The sequence below is a fragment of the Triticum aestivum genome, chromosome 6A (assembly GCF_018294505.1).
Source record: "Triticum aestivum cultivar Chinese Spring chromosome 6A, IWGSC CS RefSeq v2.1, whole genome shotgun sequence".
In the NCBI taxonomy this organism is placed as follows: domain Eukaryota; kingdom Viridiplantae; phylum Streptophyta; class Magnoliopsida; order Poales; family Poaceae; genus Triticum; species Triticum aestivum.
Window position 1 is genome coordinate 589,329,053 of NC_057809.1, and position 21,435 is coordinate 589,350,487.

Genomic DNA, 21,435 nt, shown 5'->3' on the forward strand with positions numbered 1-21,435 from the left:
CGGGAACAAGGGTGTCGAGGATCGCTGAGGGGTCGAGGGTCGGGAACTAGGGTAGAGGGTCGAGGGTCGTTAAGGGGTCAATGGTCGAGGGTTTCAGGCTCGAGGGTTCGAGGGTTCTATAGGGTCGAGGTTCGAGGGTTGGGTTTCTGGACGCAGGCGGTTACAAATCCCATGAGAGGAGGAAAAGAGTGCAGCAGACCCAAATGCAGGCACTGCAAGCAAGGGTAGACGCGATAGAGGAACGAGAAGCAAATCGCAGCAAACGTACTACCGAAGCCTCCCCCGAAGCTACCCCGCCATCTCAGCGCAGAAGCAGCGTGTCTTCCACCGAGCTGCTTCAGCCGGAGCATGCCTTGACGGCTCCTGCCAGCTATCCCGTGGATGCTATAACAGAGTCTCAAAATTGCCACCTTATGACGCAATGGATGAATTTGAAGGTCAAGGCGGCTGTTGGCTCTGTTTATCCTACTGAACCCGGCGCAACTTTTCACTGCCGGCCGATTCCAGAAGGATATGCTAGGGTGATGGTGGATGAGATAACGGAGGGATTTGAGGACCTCCAGCTTGACCACCCTACCGGTGAAGGGGAGACTCGGCTGGGGTCTGCTTTGAAGACTCCATGCCTATGGCGGAAGGAGCTCATCAACCTTCCGAACTGGACGCCTCCGCCTCCTTCTCCTCCTCCGGCAAGTCAGGGCACTCCGCCTCCACCGCCTCCTACTCCGGCGAGTGACGATCAGTGCCCTCGGCCGGCTCCTTCTCCGGTGCGTGGCGGCACTCCGCCTCCTTCTCCGCCTGCGCCCGAGTAGCCAGCCTCCTCCTTCTCTGCCTCGTCAGCAAGGGCGGAAGAGACCTGCCGCCGCTCCAGCTGCTCCGGCGCGTCGTAGTCCTTCTCCTCCGCCTCTTAAGCAAGTAAAGAAGACAACCGCTCCGTCTGCTCGGTCGGCGTCTAGCAGTACAACCAGAGGCGGGAGGACATACAGATTCGGTCCTTCTCTGAAGACTCCAGAGAAGTTACCATACGAGAGGACCCCGGAGGAGAATGCCGAGATCGCGCGAGAAGAAGTGAGTAACTTATTTGAAGGGGTGAAAGCAAAGAAACATCCACCTCCGGAGGAGAAGGTAGATCGGGTGAAAGTGAAGCGCACTCTGGCTGCCCTGACAAAACCACCAAAGTCTCCGTCGAAAGGAAACTATGACCGCATTATTGGAAAGGAATTTAGCGAAGCGGAGCGGTCGGGAAGTACTGTCAGTGATCAAAGGCTGAAAGAACGATGAGCTGGGAAACAAATTGCCCAGCTCGGCGAACAAGCGAAGCAATCGTGCCCCCCCGCTCAAGGTGCCTAGCCACAACGTCGCTAATGATCCGAGGATGGTGCCCGGTTATAGCAATCTTGCAGATTACCTGCCCGGCGAAGTACATTATGAACCCATGGACATGTAGATACAAAGATACGAGTACGGGAAGCCTCTCGTCAAAGATGAAAGATCTCCATCAACGATGATGCGAAGATTGCATGATTGGTTCTTGAAAATCTGCAGAGACTCTGGGGGGAGGAGTACTTTGTATGTGAAAGTTAAAAAGGAGCATGACCTCGTTGGAATTGATCTATTGCCTGTTCCATTTGAGGAGTTCTATCAGTTTTTCAATCAATTGGCCCTCGATAAAACAACGGTCGCCTGCTACTGTCTGTAAGTAGTACTACTTCTGTCATTAAGCTTCTCTATATAGCTTAGCTCTTTCATTGCATGTATTTATAATCATCCTCACTATATTATGCAGATTGAAGATCGCCGAATTGAAGAAAAGACAAGTCGGTGATATTGGGTTCATTAACACATATCTCATAGATGCAACTCAGGTTAAATTTCATGCCGCAGCTACCGAGGCCAACTTGCTATGATCGTTCGTAATAAATCAAAACAAAGATATAATACTCTTTCCTTACAACTTCAAGTGAGTGTTACTATCTTGTGCGTATTCGGTTTCCCTTATATATTAGTCAAGGTTATAGTAATGTAATTGATGAGTTATGCATGCGTGTGCAGTTTCCACTATATTCTCCTACAGATTAAGCTTGAGCAGGGACTAGTAACCGTCTTAGACTCAAGACGAAAAGATCCCCAGGACTATGCAGACATGACTCAAATACTCGAGAAGTAAGTTAAATCGATCATTATCCACCATATCAGCAACTTTGTTCATTTCCTGATATATCAAGTAATTGTTTTCTTTGTCCGGCAGGGTTTGGAGAAAATTCACCAGAAAAGCTCCGTGACTGCCGAAGGAGCTGCAATTTAGACACCCGAAAGTAAGTACTATAGTAGCATTTTAAGCGCATCTACTAGTCATTCAAGCGCTAGTTTCATAAATACCATTTGGCATTCTTGCTTATCAGTTTGATTAACCTCTATTTCTTGTAAAGTGGTTGTGGCAGGAACAAGGGAATGATTTCTGTGGATACTATGTTTGCGAGTCCATCCGCCACACGACCTGTGAGCGGGGCTACACTGAAGAACAATATGAAGTACGTAAATAACAACATTCATAATTTTATTTTATTACCATCATTTGTGTTGAGTTTCATTCATTCATATATATATATGTATTGACCCCCTTTTTTAAATTAGATGTTTCGGAAGCGGGATGAACTCCTAGCACCAGCTCGCATGCGAGTAATTCAAGAGGAATTGGCGGCATTCTTTCTTGACCACGTGATCCCTGAAAACGGAGAATTCTATGTGGACCCTGAGTCCGTATGATTATATTTGTAAGAGATAATTATTTTATATATGTAGCCGGTAGTGTCAGATAGATATACGAGAACTTGTTGTTCGACCAATCTCTCGGAGAAGGAGAGGTGGTCAATATCACTTCTCTCTGTATGCATATATGCTCATGACGATCTTCTGTTTCCTTCGTTTGCTTACTAGCTAGCCAGCGTGTCTAGTCCTCTCTATACGTATGTATAGTACGTAGCGTCGACCAAGCACGGACATAAGAGAGGACACTTCTCTCTATTAATTATAGCTAGCTAACACAATATATGAAACACCTAAATTAACCCCCCAAACCCCCCAAACCCCCCCTTCAAAGAAAACTAAAACCCCAGCCACAGAAATGCTGACGCATGGATGCCTATTGGTCCCGGTTGGTGCCACCAACCGGGACCAGAGGGTCTCCTGCCTGGGCTCTGCGCACTGCCCACGTGGAGGCCCATCAGTCCCGGTTCTGGATTGAACCGGGACTAAAGGGTCGGGGCATTAGTACCGACACTTTAGTCCCGGTTCAGGAACCGGGACTAAAGGCCCTTACGAACCGGGACTATAGGCCCTTTTTCTACCAGTGTGGGGACACAAGAGACTCTTTGTTATTTGGTTGCAAGGTTGCTTGAGAGAGACCATCTTCATGCTACGCCTCCCATGGATTGATAAACCTTAGGTCATCCACTTGAGGGAAATTTGCTACTGTCCTACAAACCTCTGCACTTGGAGGCCCAACAATGTCTACAAGAAGAAGGTTGTGTAGTAGACATCAAGCTCTTTTCTGGCGCCGTTGCCGGGGAGGCTAGCTAAGTGAAGGTATATCTTTAGATCTTGCAATCGAATCTTTTTGTTTCTTGTTTTAGCACTAGTTAGTCTATAAAAGAAAACTTAAAAAAATGAAATTGAGTTTGTCTCATACGCTTCACCTTTTTAATATCTTTCGTGAGTATGATGGAAAGGAAAATTGTGCCAAAGTGTTAGAAGAAGAATGCATTAAAATGTTTGGCACTAAATCTTTGAATGATGAGCATGATTGCAATGTTGTTAGTATGAATTCCTTGAATATCCATGATGCTAATGATATGCAAAGCCACAAGCTTGGGTAAGCTATGTTTGATGAAGATGATATTTTTTGTCCCCAAGCTTTGATGGGCAAATTCACTATGATGAAAGCATGCCTCCTATCTATGATGATTATTGTGATGACATGTATGCTATAAAGAATAATGATAACCATGAAACTTGTCATCTTGATCTTAAATTTCTATCACATGATAGTTATTTTGTTGAGTTTGCTCCCACTACTATTGATGAGAATAAATTTGTTTATGTGGAGAGTAGTAAAATTTCTATGCAAGTAGATCATGAAAAGAATGCTTTATGTGCTGGTTATATTGTTGAATTCATTCATGATGCTACTGAACATTATTATGAGAGAGGATCATATGCTTCTACATATTGCAATAATATCAAGTGTCCTCTCTGTGTGCTTAAAATTTTAAGGTTATGCTTGTTTTACCTTTCTATGCAAGTTGATTCTTGTTCCCATAAGTTTCTTGCTCACAAAATCCCTATGCATAGGAAGTGGGTTAGACTTAAATGTGCTAGTAATATTCTTCACGATGCTCTCTTTATGTTTCAATTCTTATCTTTTTGTGAGCATCATTGAAATCATAATGCCTAGCTAGGGGCGTTAAACGATAGCGCTTGTTGGGAGGCAACCCAATTTTATTTTAGTTTCTTGCTTTTTGGTTCTGTTTAGGAATAAATAATCCATCTAGCTTCTGTTTAGATGTGGTTTTGTGTTTTAATTAGTGTTTGTTCCAAGTAGAACCTTTGGGAAGACTTGGGTGAAGTCTTTATGATCATGCTGTAAAAAACAGAAACTTTAGCGCTCACGAGATTAGCTAGAACTTTTTACTGGAGAGTGCTATTTAGTTGATTCTTTTTGCAGATGATTACTAGACAAATTACTCAGGTCCACCAGTTTAGTTTAGAATTTTTGGAGTTCCAAAAGTTTACGTTTAATACAGATTACTACAGACTTTTCTGTTTTGACAGATTCTGTTTTTCGTGTGTTGTTTGCTTATTTTGATGACTCTATGGCTAGTAAAATAGTTTATAAACCATTGAGAAGTTGGAATACATTAGGTTTAACACCAATATAAATAAAGAATGAGTTCATTTCAGTAATTTGAAGTGGTTTTTTGTTTTCTTTCGCTAACGGAGCTCACGAGTTTTCTGTTAAGTTTTGTGTTGTGAAGTTTTCAAGTTTTGGGTAAAGATTTGATGGACTATGGAATAAGGAGTGGAAAGAGCCTAAGATTGGGGATGCCCAAGGCACCCCAAGGTAATATTCAAGGATAACCAAGCGTCTAAGCTTGGGGATGCCCCGGAAGGCATCCCCTCTTTCGTCTTCGTTCATCGGTAACTTTACTTGGAGCTATATTTTTATTCACCACATGATATGTGTTTTGCTTGGAGCGTCATTTTATTTTCTTTAGCTTTGCTTGCTGTTTGAGTAAAGTGTCAAGATCTGAAATTATTAAATGTTAGAGAGTCTTAAATAGCATGGTAATTTGCTTAATAATAATAATATGCTAGGTATTCAAGAATGGTAAAAACTTTCTTTTGAGTGCATTGAACACTATGAGAAGTTTGATCCTTGATGATTGTTTTGAGATATGGAGGTGATAATATTAAAGTCGTGCTAATTGAGTAGTTGTGAATTTGAGAAATTCTTGCGTTAAAGTTTGTGATTCTCGTAGCATGCACGTATGGTGAACTGTTATGTGATGAAGTCGGAGCATGATTTATTTATTGATTGTCCTCCTTATGAGTGGCGGTCGGGGACGAGCGATGGTCTTTTCCTACCAATCTATCCCCCTAGGAGCATGCGTATAATACTTTGCTTTGATAACTTGTATATTTTTGCAATAAGTATATGCGTTCTTTATGACTAATGTTGAGTCCATGGATTATACGCACTTTTCCCATCCTTCCACCATTGCTAGCCTCTCTAATACCGTGCACTTTTCGCCGGTATCATACACCCACCATATACCTTCCTCAAAACAGCCACCATACCTACCTATTATGGCATTTCCATAGCCATTCCAAGATATATTGCCATGCAACTTTCCACCGTTCCGTTTATCATGACGCGCTCCATCATTGTCATATTTCTAGCATGATCATGTAGTTGACATCGTATTTGTGGCAAAGCCACCGTTCATAATTCTTTCATACATGTCACTCTTGATTCATTGCATATCCCGGTACACCGCCGGAGGCATTCATATAGAGTCATATTTTGTTCTAAGTATTGAGTTGTAATTGTTGAGTTGTAAGAAAAATAAAAGTGTGATGATCATCATTATTAGAGCATTGTCCCAGTGAGGAAAGTATGATGGAGACTATGATTCCCCCACAAGTCGGGATGAGACTCCGGACGAAAAATAAAAAAAAGAGAAAAAAGAGGCCATAAAAAAAGGAGAAAGGCCCAAATAAAAAAAAATAAAAAAACGAGAGAAAAAGAGAGAAGGGACAATGCTACTATCCTTTTACCACACTTGTGCTTCAAAGTAGCACCATGATATTCATGATAGAGAGTCTCTCATTTTGTCACTTTCATATACTAGTGGGAATTTTTCATTATAGAACTTAGCTTGTATATTCCAATGATGGGCTTCCTCAAAATGCCCTAGGTCTTCGTGAGCAAGCGAGTTGGATGCACACCCACTTAGTTTCTTTTGTTGAGCTTTCATATACTTATAGCTCTAGTGCATCCATTGCATGGCAATCCCTACTCATTCACATTGATATCTATTGATGGGCATCACCATAGCCCGTTGATACGCCTAGTTGATGTGAGACTATCTTCCTCTTTTTGTCTTCTCCACAACCACCATTCTATTCCATATATAGTGCTATATCCATGGCTCACACTCATGTATTGCGTGAAGATTGAAAAAGTTTTGAGAATGTCAAAAGTATGAAACAATTGCTTGGCTTGTCATCGGGGTTGTGCATGATTTAAACACTTTGTGTGGTGAAGATAGAGCATAGCCAGACTATATGATTTTGTAGGGATAACTTTCTTTGGCCATGTTATTTTGAGAAGACATAATTGCTTTGTTAGTATGCTTGAAGTATTATTATTTTTATGTCAATATGAACTTTTGTCTTGAATCTTTCGGATCCGAATATTCATATCACAAGTAAGAAGAATTACATTGAAATTATGCCAAGTAGCACTCCGCATCAAAAATTCTTTTTTATCATTTACCTACTCGAGGACGAGCATGAATTAAGCTTGGGGATGCTTGATACATCTCCAACGTATCTATAATTTTTGATTGCTCCATGCTATTTTATCTACTGTTTTGGGCAATATTGGGCTTCATTTTCCACATTTATATTAGTTTTGGGACTAACCTATTAACTGGAGGCCCAGCCCAGATTTGCTGTTTTATGCCTATTTCAGTGTTTCGAAGAATAGGAATATCAAACGGAGTCGAAACGGAACGAAATCAACTGGAGAAGTTATTTTTGGAAGGAAAGCCACCAGATAGACTTGGACTCTACGTCAGGAGATACGGGAGGTGCTCACGAGGGTGGGAGGCGTGCCCCCTCCCTAGGGCGCGCCCCCTGCCTCGTGGGGCCCCCGTAGCTCCTCCGACGTACCCCCTGCACCCATATATACTCTCGTACCCTAAAACTTCCAGAACGGAGATTAGATCTGGAGTTCCGCCGCCGCAAGCCTCTGTAGCCACCAAAAACCTCTCGGGACCCTGTTCCTGCACCCTGCCAGAGGGGGGAACCCTCACCGGTGGCCTTCTTCATCATCCCGGCGCTCTCCAGACGAGGAGGGAGTAGTTCACCCTCGGGGCTGAGGGTATGTACCAGTAGCTATGTGTTTGATCTCTCTCTCTCTCTCGTGTTCTTGATTTGGCACGATCTTGATGTATCGCGAGCTTTGCTATTATAGTTGGATCTTATGTTTCTTCTCCCCCTCTACTCTCTTGTAATGGATTGAGTTTTCCCCTTGAGGTTATCTTATCGGATTGAGTCTTTAAAGATTTGAGAACACTTGCTGTATGTCTTGCCGTGCGTATCTGTGGTGTCAATGGGATATCACGTGATTCACTTGATGTATGTTTTGGTGATCAACTTGCGGGTTCCGCCCATGAACCTATGCATAGGGGTTGGCACACGTTTTCGTCGTGATTCTCCGGTAGAAACTTTGGGGCACTCTTTGAGGTTCTTTGTGTTGGATTGAATAGATGAATCTGAGGTTTTGTGATGCATATCGTATAATCATACCCACGGATACTTGAGGTGACATTGGAGTATCTAGGTGACATTAGGGTTTTGGTTGATTTGTGTCTTAAGGTGTTATTCTAGTATGAACTCTAGGGCTGTTTGTGACACTTATAGGAATAGCCCAACGGATTGATTGGAAAGAATAACTTTGAGGTGGTTTCTACCCTACCATAATCTCTTTGTTTGTTCTCTGCTATTAGTGACTTTGGAGTGACTCTTTGTTGCATGTTGAGGGATAGTTATATGATCCGACTATGTTATTATTGTTGAGAGGACTTGCACTAGTGAAAGTATGAACCCTAGGCCTTGTTTCCTATCATCGCAATACCGTTTACGCTCACTTTTACCACTTGTTACCTTGCTGTTTTTATACTTTCAGTTTACAAAAAACTATATCTACCATCCATATTGCACTTGTATCACCATCTCTTCGCCGAACTAGTGCACCTATACAATTTACCATTGTATTGGGTGTGTTGGGGACACAAGAGACTCTTTGTTATTCGGTTGCGAGGTTGCTTGAGAGAGACCATCTTCATCCTACGCCTCCCACGGATTGATAAACCTTAGGTCATCCACTTGAGGGAAATTTGCTACTGTCCTACAAACCTCTGCACTTGGAGGCCCAACAATGTCTACAATAAGAAGGTTATGTAGTAGACATCAGGAGCAACTCTAGAAAGGCCTCTTGTCTTGTATACAAGGTGAGAAGAACCTCAATGAACTTTTGAGCAACCAAAAGGAAGTTGTGGCCAAGGAGGGAATTGGGTTCGCACCCAAATCTAAGAACAACAACAAGAAGAAGGATGACAAGGCCAAACGACCTCCTCCTCTCAAGCAAACTTTTGTGAAAGAGGGAGAGGGAGCTTCTAAGGAGAAGAAGAACAATGTGAAGAGTGGTGCTGCCAAGAAGGGCAATGCCACTCCTTTCAACAAAGCCGACGACTTTAACCCCTCTTATGTGTTATGCTTGCTAGTGATGGGTTTATGCCAAATTTATTGGTTCTCCTTATGAGTACATTGAATGGTCTATTTGGGTTCCTAAGACCCTTGTCCTTAATATCAAAGGACCCACTAGAAAATGGGTACCTAAAACCAAGCATTAATCTCTTGTAGGAGTTTGCTTCCGGTGGGGGATCATGGTTGCTCGATAGCGGAGCCACAAATCATATGACCGGAAGCAAGGACTTGGTGGTGGACGTGCACAAGATTCCATCTATGCCAACCAATGTCGAGTGGGGCGATGCCTCGTCTTCTATGGTATTGGGACTCGGCAAAGTTGTCATTTCTCATGATCTCACGATCGAGAAGGTCATGCTTGTTGAGTCCCTTGCATTCAATTACTTTCCGTTCGTCAACTTGCACTCATGGGCTTTGCCACCTTCTTTGATATTGATACCATGGACCTCTTGTGGAGCAAGACTCTTAAAGTAGCCTTTGTTGGGCATGTCGAAATGGTCTTTATGTGATTGACTTTTCGAAGTGACCCACTAAGACCGCGACATGCCTAATGGCTAAAGTTGACGTGGGATGGATTTGGCATCGCCGTTTAGCCCATGTCAATATGAGATATTTGCAAAGTCTTCTCAAGGGGGACCACGTCCGTGGACTAACAAACGTTAGTTTTGCCAAAGATCGTGCTTGCAGTGCTTGTATCGAAGGAAAGCTACATGAGAAGGCTCACCCTCCCATGACTATCATCTACTCGAAGAGGCCCTCGGAGCTCCTTCACTTGGATCTCTTTGGACCTCCATCCTTTGATAGTCTTGGTGGTAGAAAGTATTGCTTGGTGATTGTGGATGATTATTCAAGATACACTTGGGTATATTTCTTCAAGAGGAAGAGTGAGACCCAACAAACCGTCGTTGACTTTGCAAATGAAGCTCAACGCCAACACAATGCAAAGATCTTGACAATAAGAAGTGACAATAGCACCAAGTTCAAGAACTACACCTTGGATGAGTTTCTTAGTGATGAGGGGATCAAGCATCAATATTCCGCACCTTAGCGAAGAGGAAGAACTGGACGTTCATGGATGCGGCAAGGACCATGATGGCGGAGTTCAAGTCTCCATACAAATTTTGGGCCGAACCGTCAAGACCGCTTGTCAGAGTAATGGGCCACGAGTAGGCAAACCCGAAGCCCAGAGCCTTTCAAGACATTAGGGCTGACTGCGCCCCTCAAGACGCCAAGATGAAGAGCCGCCTTCTGGAGGCCGGCTGAAGGAACAGCCGACTGCCCGCTTGCGGCCGAGTCCAGGAGGCGAGGTCAAGACGGGCCGACTCCCACCTGGCGGCTTCCAGAGAAGACGGCCACGGGGAGTCGGCCCACGTCACCAACAAAGCCCATGCCCTCATCAAGGGGGATGGGACAGGGAGTGGCAACAGTGAAGCCCACTCCCTCCTTTTTCCAGGGGATGGCTTGGCCATAGTGCGCTGTACCAACGGAGATCTCCGTCTAGCGCGGCACTGTTGCCATGCCATCCCTGACATCAGCACCAATGTGCGGAGTCCTGCACCCACGACGGCCTGTCACTACGGACCAGTGGTAATGGGCCCTACCAATCAGTGAGAGCCCAGAAGGCGGCAAGAGCACTACCAGTCGGACCTAATGGAAGCCGGCCCCTAGGACTCGGCCCGCCCCTCCCATGGGTCCCACGCGCCATTAACCAGACGAGACGGGAAGTGGCTACAGTAATCGCCCGCCAGGCGGCGGGGCTGTAGCCACGACCCCATGACCAAGCCTGCGTCATTAGAAGCACATCTATAGTGATCAGCAACCGGCAAGACCCGCAAGCTACGGGTACGGCCTGTCGGCTCCGTACCGGACTTGTCGGCGGGGCCCACCAGCCGGCGGGCCCCAACAGTCGGCGGAGAAGTCAGCAGGCGAAGAGACTGACGGTTGGGCCCTGCGCCCAGTCAGTTTACCATTGTACCCCTGGGGGTAGGCCTATATAAACCCCCCAGGGCACCCATGCAAAGGGTTCCAACCCATTAGAACTAGACCAGATCATATAGGAAGGAGAGAGCTAGCCTTGCCTTCTCCTACCTCCAGCATACAGCTCAAGGAGCAACCTTGTACTCACTTTGCCTTAGTGATCATGCGGAGACCCCGCAGAGCAGGACTAGGGGTGTTATCTCCTAGGAGAGCCGCGAACCTGGGTAAAGTATGCCGGCGTTCGTGTCTACGCCTCATCCCACTTCCGGGCACGGGCGACGTTCTACTCGCTCCCACCATGATAAGCCATCCTTTGGCATATGTCGCACCCAACCCCCGACATTTGGCGCCCACCATGGAGCGAGGTGCACCATCGTACGGAGACCTATTCTGGATGGGAACCCTTTCCCCCCTGGCGAGTGCAGCCAGCCCGGCACGCCAGACGGAGTCTGCGCCGACGCGCTGCATGGCGCGGAAATCGCCTGCGCGGCTAGTTGCCTCGCCGATCTTGTTGGCGAGGTTCGCCTCTCCGACGAGCCCGCATCCGACGCGGGCACAGGCGGTCCCGAGAGCCTCCTCGCGGGCCTCCTTGATCAACTCCACGTCGCCAGCGAGCCAGCTGTGGACCTGGAGTCTGTAGGCTCCACCGACCCGATGCTGGTCGACTCCGACACCGCGTCGCTTGACACATTCCCCACCAACGTGGTGGTTTACGACGAGCCGCTCCCTCGCGTGGAGAGCGGCGGAAGCACCATCACGGAGGTGCTTGTCATCGGTCATGGCGAGCACTCCGGCGGAGGAGCTCATGACCCGCTCGACGCAGCGCTGCATGACCTGGCAGCGCCCATTCCTGAAGACGCCGATGCCGAGACGCTGGAGGCGCTCCGCCTTCAGCTAGTCGAAGGCGCCAAGAAGCTAGCCAGCATGAGACGCCTATCAGAGGCCTATCAGCGCGAGATGGACCGCGCTGTGGGAGGCACGCCGGCTCCAGCTGGGCCTAGCCGCCTTGGTACGGTCCAGCAGCGCGGCGTTGCCATCGCCAACCTATTCGGGGCGAATCGCCCTGTTTACACCACGCCTGCGGAGAACATTCGAGCCGCCCAGGCGACGGCGGACAAGCTGGACAAATTCGAGGGCGAAGAACGTTGCTTGACGACGGAGCGCGTCCAGCGACTCCTTGGCGCGGCTGCGGAGCAGAACGAGGCCGGCTGCCGCACTGATGCGCCGCATCGGCAGAATGACGACCTGCCTCCCCGCCGAGACCAAGGTGTGACATCTCGAATGCCGACTGGTGGAGTCTGCGGAAGAAAAGACAAGGAGCCGGCTGCCAGCCGCAGTCGGACTCGCATCACCATAGAGCGCGACCAAGATGGCCGCCCAAGAGCAGTGGAACGACGGGAAGACTGTCCGCCTCCTCCCCCTCGCAGGGAAAGGCGAGTCTCCCCGCCGCCTGTTGATCACCCGACACTCAGCGACCGCCTTGGTTGCTGAGAGCGAGTAGGAGAGAATGACGCCCGCCACCGGATTGACCGTCTCCACCGATTCCTGGCGCTTGAAGAAGAAGATGAGTTGGGTCCGCCGTGTTTCGGCCCCCGCATTCGAGACGAGCCCTTCTCCAAAGGGTCCACACTCCCAAGAGATACACCCAAGTACACCGGCTCCGTGAAGCCGGAAGATTGGATGGTCGACTGCTCCACCGCCGTCAGTATAGCGAACGGCAACAAGCGTGTTGCCGTGAAATACGTTCCGCTCATGCTCCAGGGCACAGCCCGGACATGGCTGAACAGCTTGAAGCCCCGCATCATCAACAATTGGGTCGACTTCACCGACTCCTTCGTCCGCAACTTCACCAGCACATACAAGCGGCCTCCCAAACCTCGCCAGCTTTCCTTGTGCGTGCATGGCCCCAACGAGTCAACTCACGACTACCTCACGCGCTGGGCCGAGCTCCGTAACTCCTGCGAGGGCGTGCACGAAGTGCAGGCCATTGAGTACTTCACCGCCGGGTGCCGAGAAGGCACCCTCCTCAAGCACAAGCTTCTTTGCGATGAGCCAGAGACCCTCGACGAGCTGCTGAACATAGCAGACAAATACGCCACGGCCGACTCCTCCATGAAGGCGGAGATTCAAGTTAGTGCGACTGGCAAAGTGGCTCCGCAGGCTCCTCGAACCCCGGCTGGAGACGCCAGTCGGCGTCAACAGCAGAACAACCACAAGCGCAAAGCCCCACAACCAGCTTCCACCAGCCGGCAGGTAGCAACAGTCGAAGATCAGCAGCCAGAAGGGCAGCCTCCGACCAAACGTCAGAAGGGCGGCAAGCCCAACTGGTTGCCGGCTTTCTCATATGAGCAGACTTTGGATTCTCCCTGCAAATTCCATAGTGGTGCGAAGCTGTCCAACCACACCCTTCGAAAGTGCCACTGGCTCACCAGGATCGCTAAGGGAGACGGCCTCCTGCCTCCCCCGCCTGCTAGGCAGCCGCCTCCTCCTCCGCCCCAGCAGCCGGCGGTCAGACCAGTCGGCGCGATACAAGACGAGTACCCAGACGAGTACCCAGAAGAGCATGGAGCCTACATGATCGATGCAGCAGGCGGCTGCAGCAGCAAGAAGTGAATGCAGTAGCATCAGAAACACCAGAGTTCATGCATTGGTCCGAGAAGCCCATCAACTGGAGCAGAGCCGACCACCCAGAGGTGATGCCCAATCCTGGCTCCTATGCCTTGGTTTTGGATGCCACCTTTGCCACAGATAGGCGAGCTGCTCGTTTCTCCCGAGTCCTGATAGACGGCGGCAGCAGCATCAACATCCTGTACAAGGATACCATGGAGAAATTAGGAATCAGACAGAGGCATCTTCAGTCTAGCCGGACAGTATTCCATGGCATAGTTCCTGGCCTTTCCTGCTCACCAATCGGCAAGATCCTGATAGACGTCCTCTTCAGAGACAAAGATCATTTCCGCCGAGAGTCAGTTTGGTTTGAGGTGGTGGACCTTGAGAGCCCATACCATGCGTTACTTGGCCGGCCTACCCTGGCCAAGTTCATGGCTGTCCCCCACTATGCCTACCTCAACATGAACATGCCGAGTTCCAAGGGGATTCTGACCATTGCCGGCGACTACAGGAAGTCGTCCGCCTGCGCAGCTGAGAGAAGTCGGCTAGCCGAGTCCCTCGTGATCACAGCTAAGAAGCGGCTCCTTGACCGGGTTGTGGCGATGGCAAGCAAGCAGCCAGAGATGTCGCTCGACCCCAAGGAGTCAGAAGCTGAGGGCTCGTTCAAGCCGGCTAAAGAAACAAAGAAGATACCCTTGGACCCGGAGCACCCGAAGAGGTACGCTGTCATAGGTGCAAACCTCGAAGCAAATAGGAAGGCGAGCTCACCGATTTCCTCCGTGAGAATCGGGATATCTTCGCATGGTCTCCCAAAGACATGCCAGGTGTCCCGACGGATTTCGTTGAGCACAAACTACATGTCCGATCTGATGCCAAGCCAGCCAGGCAACCCTTGCGCCACCTGTCAGAGGAGAAGAGAAGAGTTATTGGAGAAGAGATAGCCCGGCTGCTAGCAGCCGGCTTCATCATGGAGGTGTTCTTTCCAGAGTGGCTAGCCAACCCGGTCCTAGTGCTGAAGAAGAACAAGCAGTGGTGAATGTGTATTGACTACACTAGCCTCAACAAAGCATGCTCCAAGGACCCGTTCGCTTTGCCAAGGATCGACCAAGTGATAGACTCCATAGCCAGATGCGAGCTGTTGAGTTTCTTAGATGCATATCCAGGATATCACCAAATCAAGTTGAACCCGGCCGACAGACTGAAGACCGCCTTCATCATGCCGTTTGGAGCATGACTCACATACTTGTCGCGGTGGACAAGTTCACCAAGTGGATAGAAGCAAAGCCAATCAAGAAGCTGAATGGTCCGACTGCTGTGACTTTCATCTCCGACATCACAATTTGATACAGCATCCCACACAGCATCATCACCGACAAAGGCACAAACTTTGCCAAAGGTGCCTTGGCCCGTTTCTGTGCGACACAGGGCATCCGACTGGACTTAGCATCCCATCCGCAGTCAAACGGCCAGGTAGAGCGAGCAAATGGCCTCATCCTGTCCGGCATCAAGCCTCGACTGGTCGAGCCTCTGGAGCGTTCGGCCGGCTGCTGGCTTGACGAGTTGCCAGCCGTCCTCTGGATCCTGCGCACGACTCCAAACAAGTCAACCGGCTTCACGCCTTTCTTCCTCGTCCATGGTGCCGAAGCCATCATCCCAACAGACATAGAGTTCGACTCCCCACGAGTCACCATGTACACCAAGGAGGAAGCAGAAGAAGCACGTCAAGACGACGTCGATCTGCTGGAAGAGGGCCGACTGTTGGCACTCAGCTGGTCCAGCATCTACCAGCAGAGCCTGCGCCGATACTACAACCGGAAGGTCAAGCCGAGATCTTTCCAAGAAGGAGACCTTGTGCTCCGGCTGATCCAACGAACAGTCGGCGAGCACAAGCTCTCAGCAACTTGGGAAGGCCCTTTCATCATCAGCAAAGTGTTGGGCAACGAATCCTACTACCTGATCGACGCTCAGAAGCCCCGAGCACGCAAGAGGGACGACTCTGGCAAAGAGACGGAGCGGCCATGGAATGCAAACCTCCTCCGAAGATTTTACAGTTAATGTAGTATGTACCATGCTACCCTTTGTATTAAAGTACGAAGACTTCGGCCCCCCGAGAAGAGCTCGGGGACTGCCCTCTTTTATCTATATGATAAGAATTATGCCTACGAGTATGTTATCCTTTGTTATGACGCTTGGCACCGGGTTCGACTAGTCGGCCCGGGGACTTGCCGTCTTGTACTATGAAATGCTTCCTGCAGCCGGACAAGTAGTGTGTGGCACTTAAGCCGTCTCCTGTTAGAAGCCGCAGCTCGCAGAAGCGACTGTCTGGTGGGCAGGAGTAAGGTAGAATAGGTGTCCACATGAAAAATGGCTAAGGACTCAAAGCGTGCACATAGTTTAAGCCGGCTTCCAGCCTTTTACAACCGACTCTTGAGCAGCCGGCTCGCCGTTTTTCTACTCAACTTGCTAAAAAACTCTAAATGTCTAAGTACTTGCCTTCCCAAAGTAGCTAAGTACTTGAACCAATAGCAGTCCGCAGAGCGGCTATCCGGCTAGCAAGACAGCAACCAAGGGAAGGCGTCAAAGGAAAAGGCCAAAAGAGCAATGAGCAAGAAGAGATAGAACTCGGAGAAATACTTACATAGCAAAGGCCCTTGGCCGAATCTTCAAATAGATGTTCAAGATACACCCCGCGGGTGGAATTGTGCAAATTAACGAGTTCATCGAGACTATTAAGCAGATAAAAACAAAGATAAAGTGGCAGCCTAGGAGGCAGCAGAAGTGTTTGGAGGATCGGAGGAGTCGGCGGTGCCAGTTGTTGGGGCGGCCGGCTGGTCGGTCTTTGCTTGATCCACTCCGGCGGTAGCTGGCTCGGTCGGTCGCGGCTCGTTGCTAGAGGCGCGGTCGAGCTGAGGCTGGCCGTCCGCTCCGTCTTCTATCACTTCCCCTTCACCTCCCTCCTCCGCCTCGCCTTCCTCCTCACCACTGGAGCCGATCACCTCCGCCGAGTCCTCGTCGTCGTCTGGACCACTCCGGCGGCGCCTCGTCACCGTTCTCAGCCCGCTCTGGGATGAAGACACTGGTGTCGGTGTACTCGGCGATCGATGCCGCGTGCTTGACAAGATCGTCTTCCACGACCGCCAACTCCGCCTGAGCTTCTAGCCGGAACATGGCTAGCTGGGCTAGACTCAGCCCAGGATACCACGCCTTGACGAACTCTAAGGCCCGGCGCGCTCCAGCCCGGGACAAAGAGCCCTTCCAGGCCTCAAGGCGGCCAGCCTCTACCTCCAGCCAGTCGGCAGTCCGACTGGGGGTGCGCGGTGCCTGCATATTGGCCACAGGCGACAATCGCCTGGGCGCCGACACACTGAAGCCAGCGTAGCATCCTTTGAGCCGGCCGAAGGCGGGCCTCGATGCTCAGGATCTGCTCGTCAAGAGTTCGGGGGGTGTCGGCGGCGATCTTTGCACCGTCCTCCCTCCGCCCTTCGCGATCAGCTTCGATGGCTTGGTTGGCAGCGTTCGAGTGGCCAGGGAAGAAGTCTGCCAAGACAGAAGAAGAAGAACAAGATTAAAAACAAGAAGTCGACTCGACCATCAGTCGGCAGCTTAGAAAAGGAAAATGAGGGGAAGCTCACCGTCGACGAGATCTTTGATATCATGGAAGCCGGAGGCCAGCATCGCCTCCTTGTCGGTCCAGGAGGAGCGCTTGGTCGCAAATTTGGCAAGGAGGGCGGTCTCCTTATCCTCCGCCTCTTTCTCAGTCTTTTTGAGCAGTTCCTTCTGCTCCGCCAGCTGCGTGACCAACAGATCGCGCTCCGCGGCCAGCTTGTTGCACTCCTCCTCCTTGGTGCGCAGCGTGGTGTTGGCCTCGCCCAGCTGCTGCTGTAGGGTGGCATTGGCCTCTGCAGAAGAAAAAGAAAAGAGGCGTCAGTCGTTAACAAGGAAGAAAGGCCGCCTGGGAGACCCGGCCTGACTGCTCAGCAGTTGGCCCGAATCTCCGGGACTACAGCCCGCGGGTGCGCCAGCGCGACCCGCGAAGAAAGGAATCATCAACACAAAGTAGAATAGTCACCAGGGAGATCCGGCACGACTGCTCAGCAGTCGACCCGAATCTCGGGGACTACAGCCTGCGGGTGCGCCAGCGCGCCCCCGCAGAGAAGGAAGAGGACTCACTCCGGCTTTCCGACAAGTCGGCGGTCCGCTTGGCCAGTTCCTCGACGTTGGCACTGAAGGCGGTCACGCGAAGATTGTGGTAGTCCCGTGACAAAATTTCAGACAAGTGTTAGTACTTGGAACTCGCCGATTGTAGTTCCGAGCCGCCTGCTCAGCAGCCGGCCCGAAACTCGGGGACTACACCCAGTGGATGCGTTGGCGCGCCCCCACGAAGAAGAACAAGAAACAGAAACAAAGAAGGAGGAAACATACCCGGACGGCTGCTCGCGACGCCAGATGCGCCTTGGTGCACTCCTTGATGGCATCGCCCTCGGCTCGGATCTTGTCTTGGACGTCCAAAAGCGCCCGGTTCAACGGGCCCGTCCCGCCTCCCCGCACCCACCCAGTGGGCGCGGCGCTCATTGCCTCGGCATCCGGGATCGTGGAGCTCGCGGCGCCGGTTTCCAAAGGGCACGGCGCCGAAGCCGCCTTCGCAAGACGGCGACGTGTCAGTGTGCCGACCTGGAGAATCAGGCTTGCCACCACCTCGTCTTCAGTCGGCGGCACCGGTGGGCCTGCCGGCTGCTCGCCTTGCGCGCTTCCAGACGGCGGCGGTGGCGGCACAATCACATCCGGCATGGAAGCGTCACTGCCGGCTTCCCTAGTTTGCCTGGTGAACTCCGGAGGCTGCGGCGCGGAGTTCAGTGGAGTGACAAAAACCGCCGACTGGCGGTGCGCGGCTTCTTCAGCCTACTTCTTTGCCTCGACGGCGGCCTTGGCCTCCGCCAGTTTCTTCTGGGCAGAGACCTCCGCCTTCTCCAGGAGGGCGGCCGCCTGCTCTTCGCGCTCTTCTCGCGCGTTCCGCTCTGTCGCCTCCCGGAGGTCGGCGGCCGGATCAACCCGCCGAGTGGTGGTGGAGGTCTCTGCCGACCCCACGATGGAGGCGGCTGCGACCTTATCAAGAGAGAGGGGAGCCCTAGACCAAGGAAAAACAAGCAAAAACTCAGACAAGATCAACAGAAGAAAAATTAGGGCGAAAGGAAGGAGCACTTACGCGGAGACCAGCGGCGGCTTCTTCACCTCCTTGCGGAAGCGGTTGGCCTTTGCGGCCGCCTTGTCCCGCTTGGTCGCCGCGGCCGAGTCCTTGGGTTTCTTCGGCCGGCTGCCGAACATGCTCGGTGCGGACCTGCGCTTCTTCGCGCCGCCTTGAGCGTCCGGCGCAGCAGAAGAGCTCGCGCAGGGCTGGCTGACTCTTGGCTGGTGGCGCGGGGCGACCTCCTCATCATCGTTAGGCCAGTCGTCGAGACTGGCCCCAAGTCTCGGGCCACCCATTTCGCCGCCTCCTCCCTCGGTGTCGTCTTCCAAGGCCGCCGCCCCCAAATCGGGGTCGTCGACGTCGCTCTCTGCCCGGTCAGCGAGGAATTCGTGGGCCGGCCCCGCGGTGCCGGCTGCTGGATGGAGGAGGGAGTTCTGACCAAAGCCGACTGGTCAGATCGGACAAGACAGACTCGGCGACGAGAAGTCAAGAAAGGTAAAGAAAAAGAGAAAAAGAAACAACTCACCATGGGCGGAGGGTTGGCACGTGAATACGGCTCCTTGCTGAACTGCCACTCCTCCATGAGCTTGCAGTCCGCAAGGTAGTTTACCATATAGGCTACCTCCTCATGAGGCATGTCCTTGGTACACATCCGACTCGGGTCCCGATGCCCGCTCATGTCGCAAATCATGTGGGGGCGACCTTGGAGTGGGAGCACTCGGCGCGCCACGAAGGCGGCCAGCAAATCCGGCCCGGTCAGGCCCTCCGACTGCGTCAGTACTCGGAGTTGCGTGACGGCGCCGGCTCCTGCGGGCGTCAGCGTCCTGGTTCGATACGACCAGTTGGGCTGCCTCCCCGCCGGCGGGCCGGCCAGATTGACCCAGTCGCCCTCCGCGAAGACGCTCTTCATGTAAAAGTACGACCTCTGCCACATCTTCACCGACTTTATCAACTTGATGGGGGGAAACGGGTTGTCGGCCCCTGACCTCCGCACGGCGATGAATGCGCCGCACTGAGCCGGCACGCCTGTGGCTTGGGTGCCGAGCTTGGAGTAGAAGAACTCCCTCCAGAGCTCGATGGTGGGGAGAACGCCGAGGAAGCCTTCGCACAAGGCGACGAAGGCGGACAACACCACCACCGTGTTGGGGGTGAGGTGGTGTGGCTGGAGGCCGTAGAATTCGAGGAAAGCGCAGAAGAAGCTGCTCACCGGCAGGCCTAGGCCGCGCAGGAAGTGCGAGCGGAAGATGACCCGCTCGCCCTCCTGCGGCGCCGGCAAGATTGCCCCCCTCGGCACGAGGCGGACCCGCACAAAGTCCTTGCCAGGAAGCCGCCGTGTCTTGCGGAGGAACTCGATGTGATCATCGTGGACCTCCGAACCGTCCCAGGTGTTGGAGTGCATCGCGGGGGGCGCGGCGGTGGAAGAAGGGCTCATCAGGAACGGATCACCGTGGCGCTTGGCGTAGCTTGGACGCGGCGGCATGAAGAAGAAGAAGAACAAGAAACAGTGAGGAGGAGGGGCGCGCGTGCTCTTCCGCTCCCCCTCCTCCCCCTACTTATAGACTCGTGGGCTGCGAAGCCGTGGGGCGGTCATGGGATTTACTACGCCCACTACCCCACGCGCCCCATGTTTATCGCGCAAAGTTACTGCATGCAGTAACTCCGCAGGAACCTAAACCGTCCACCACGACCGCAACAGATTCGCTCACGCGCCGAGGCGCGGTAGTGGCGGGCCCCGTGTCGGTGTCAAAACCGGCGGATCTTGGGTAGGGGGTCCCGAATTGTGCGTCTAGGCGGATGGTAACAAGAGACAAGGGACACGATGTTTTTACCCAGGTTCGGGCCCTCTCAATGGAGGTAAAACCCTACTCCTGCTTGATTAATATTGATGATATGGGTAGTACAAGAGTAGATCTACCACGAGATCAAGGAGGCTAAACCCTAGAAGCTAGCCTATGGTATGATTGTTGTTGTGTCCTACGGACTAAAACCCTCCAGTTTATATAGACACTGGAGAGGGTTAGGGTTACACAGAGTTGGTTACAATGGTAGGAGATCTACATATCCGTATCACCAAGCTTGCCTTCCACGCCAAGGAAAGTCCCTTCTGGACACGGGACGAAGTCTTCAATCTTGTATCTTCATAGTCCAAGAGTCCGGTCGAAGGTATAGTACGGCTATCCGGACACCCCCTAATCCAGGACTCCCTCAGTAGCCCCTGAACCAGGCTTCAATGACGACGAGTCCGGCGCGCAGATTGTCTTCGGCATTGCAAGGCGGGTTCCTCCTCCAAGTACTTCATAGAAGATTTTGAACACTAAGGATAGTGTCCGGCTCTGCAAAATAAGCTTCCACATATGGCCATAGAGAGAATAATGTTTACACAAATCTAATCTGCTGACGTATCCCGTAGTGTGACACCACACCACGGCCAAGCCTTTATTCGAATCGTTTTTACTGTCCCACCTCAGCGCGTTTAGCGAGGCAGTTTCCTTGGCACGTCTTGTCGAAGCAGAGATCGTGTCCCCTTTATTTACGAGATTCTCATCAATACGGACGTGGGTAACCCAATCGTGCCCGTTGGCATGTTTTCTCGATTAAAGGCGAGTCCCAAA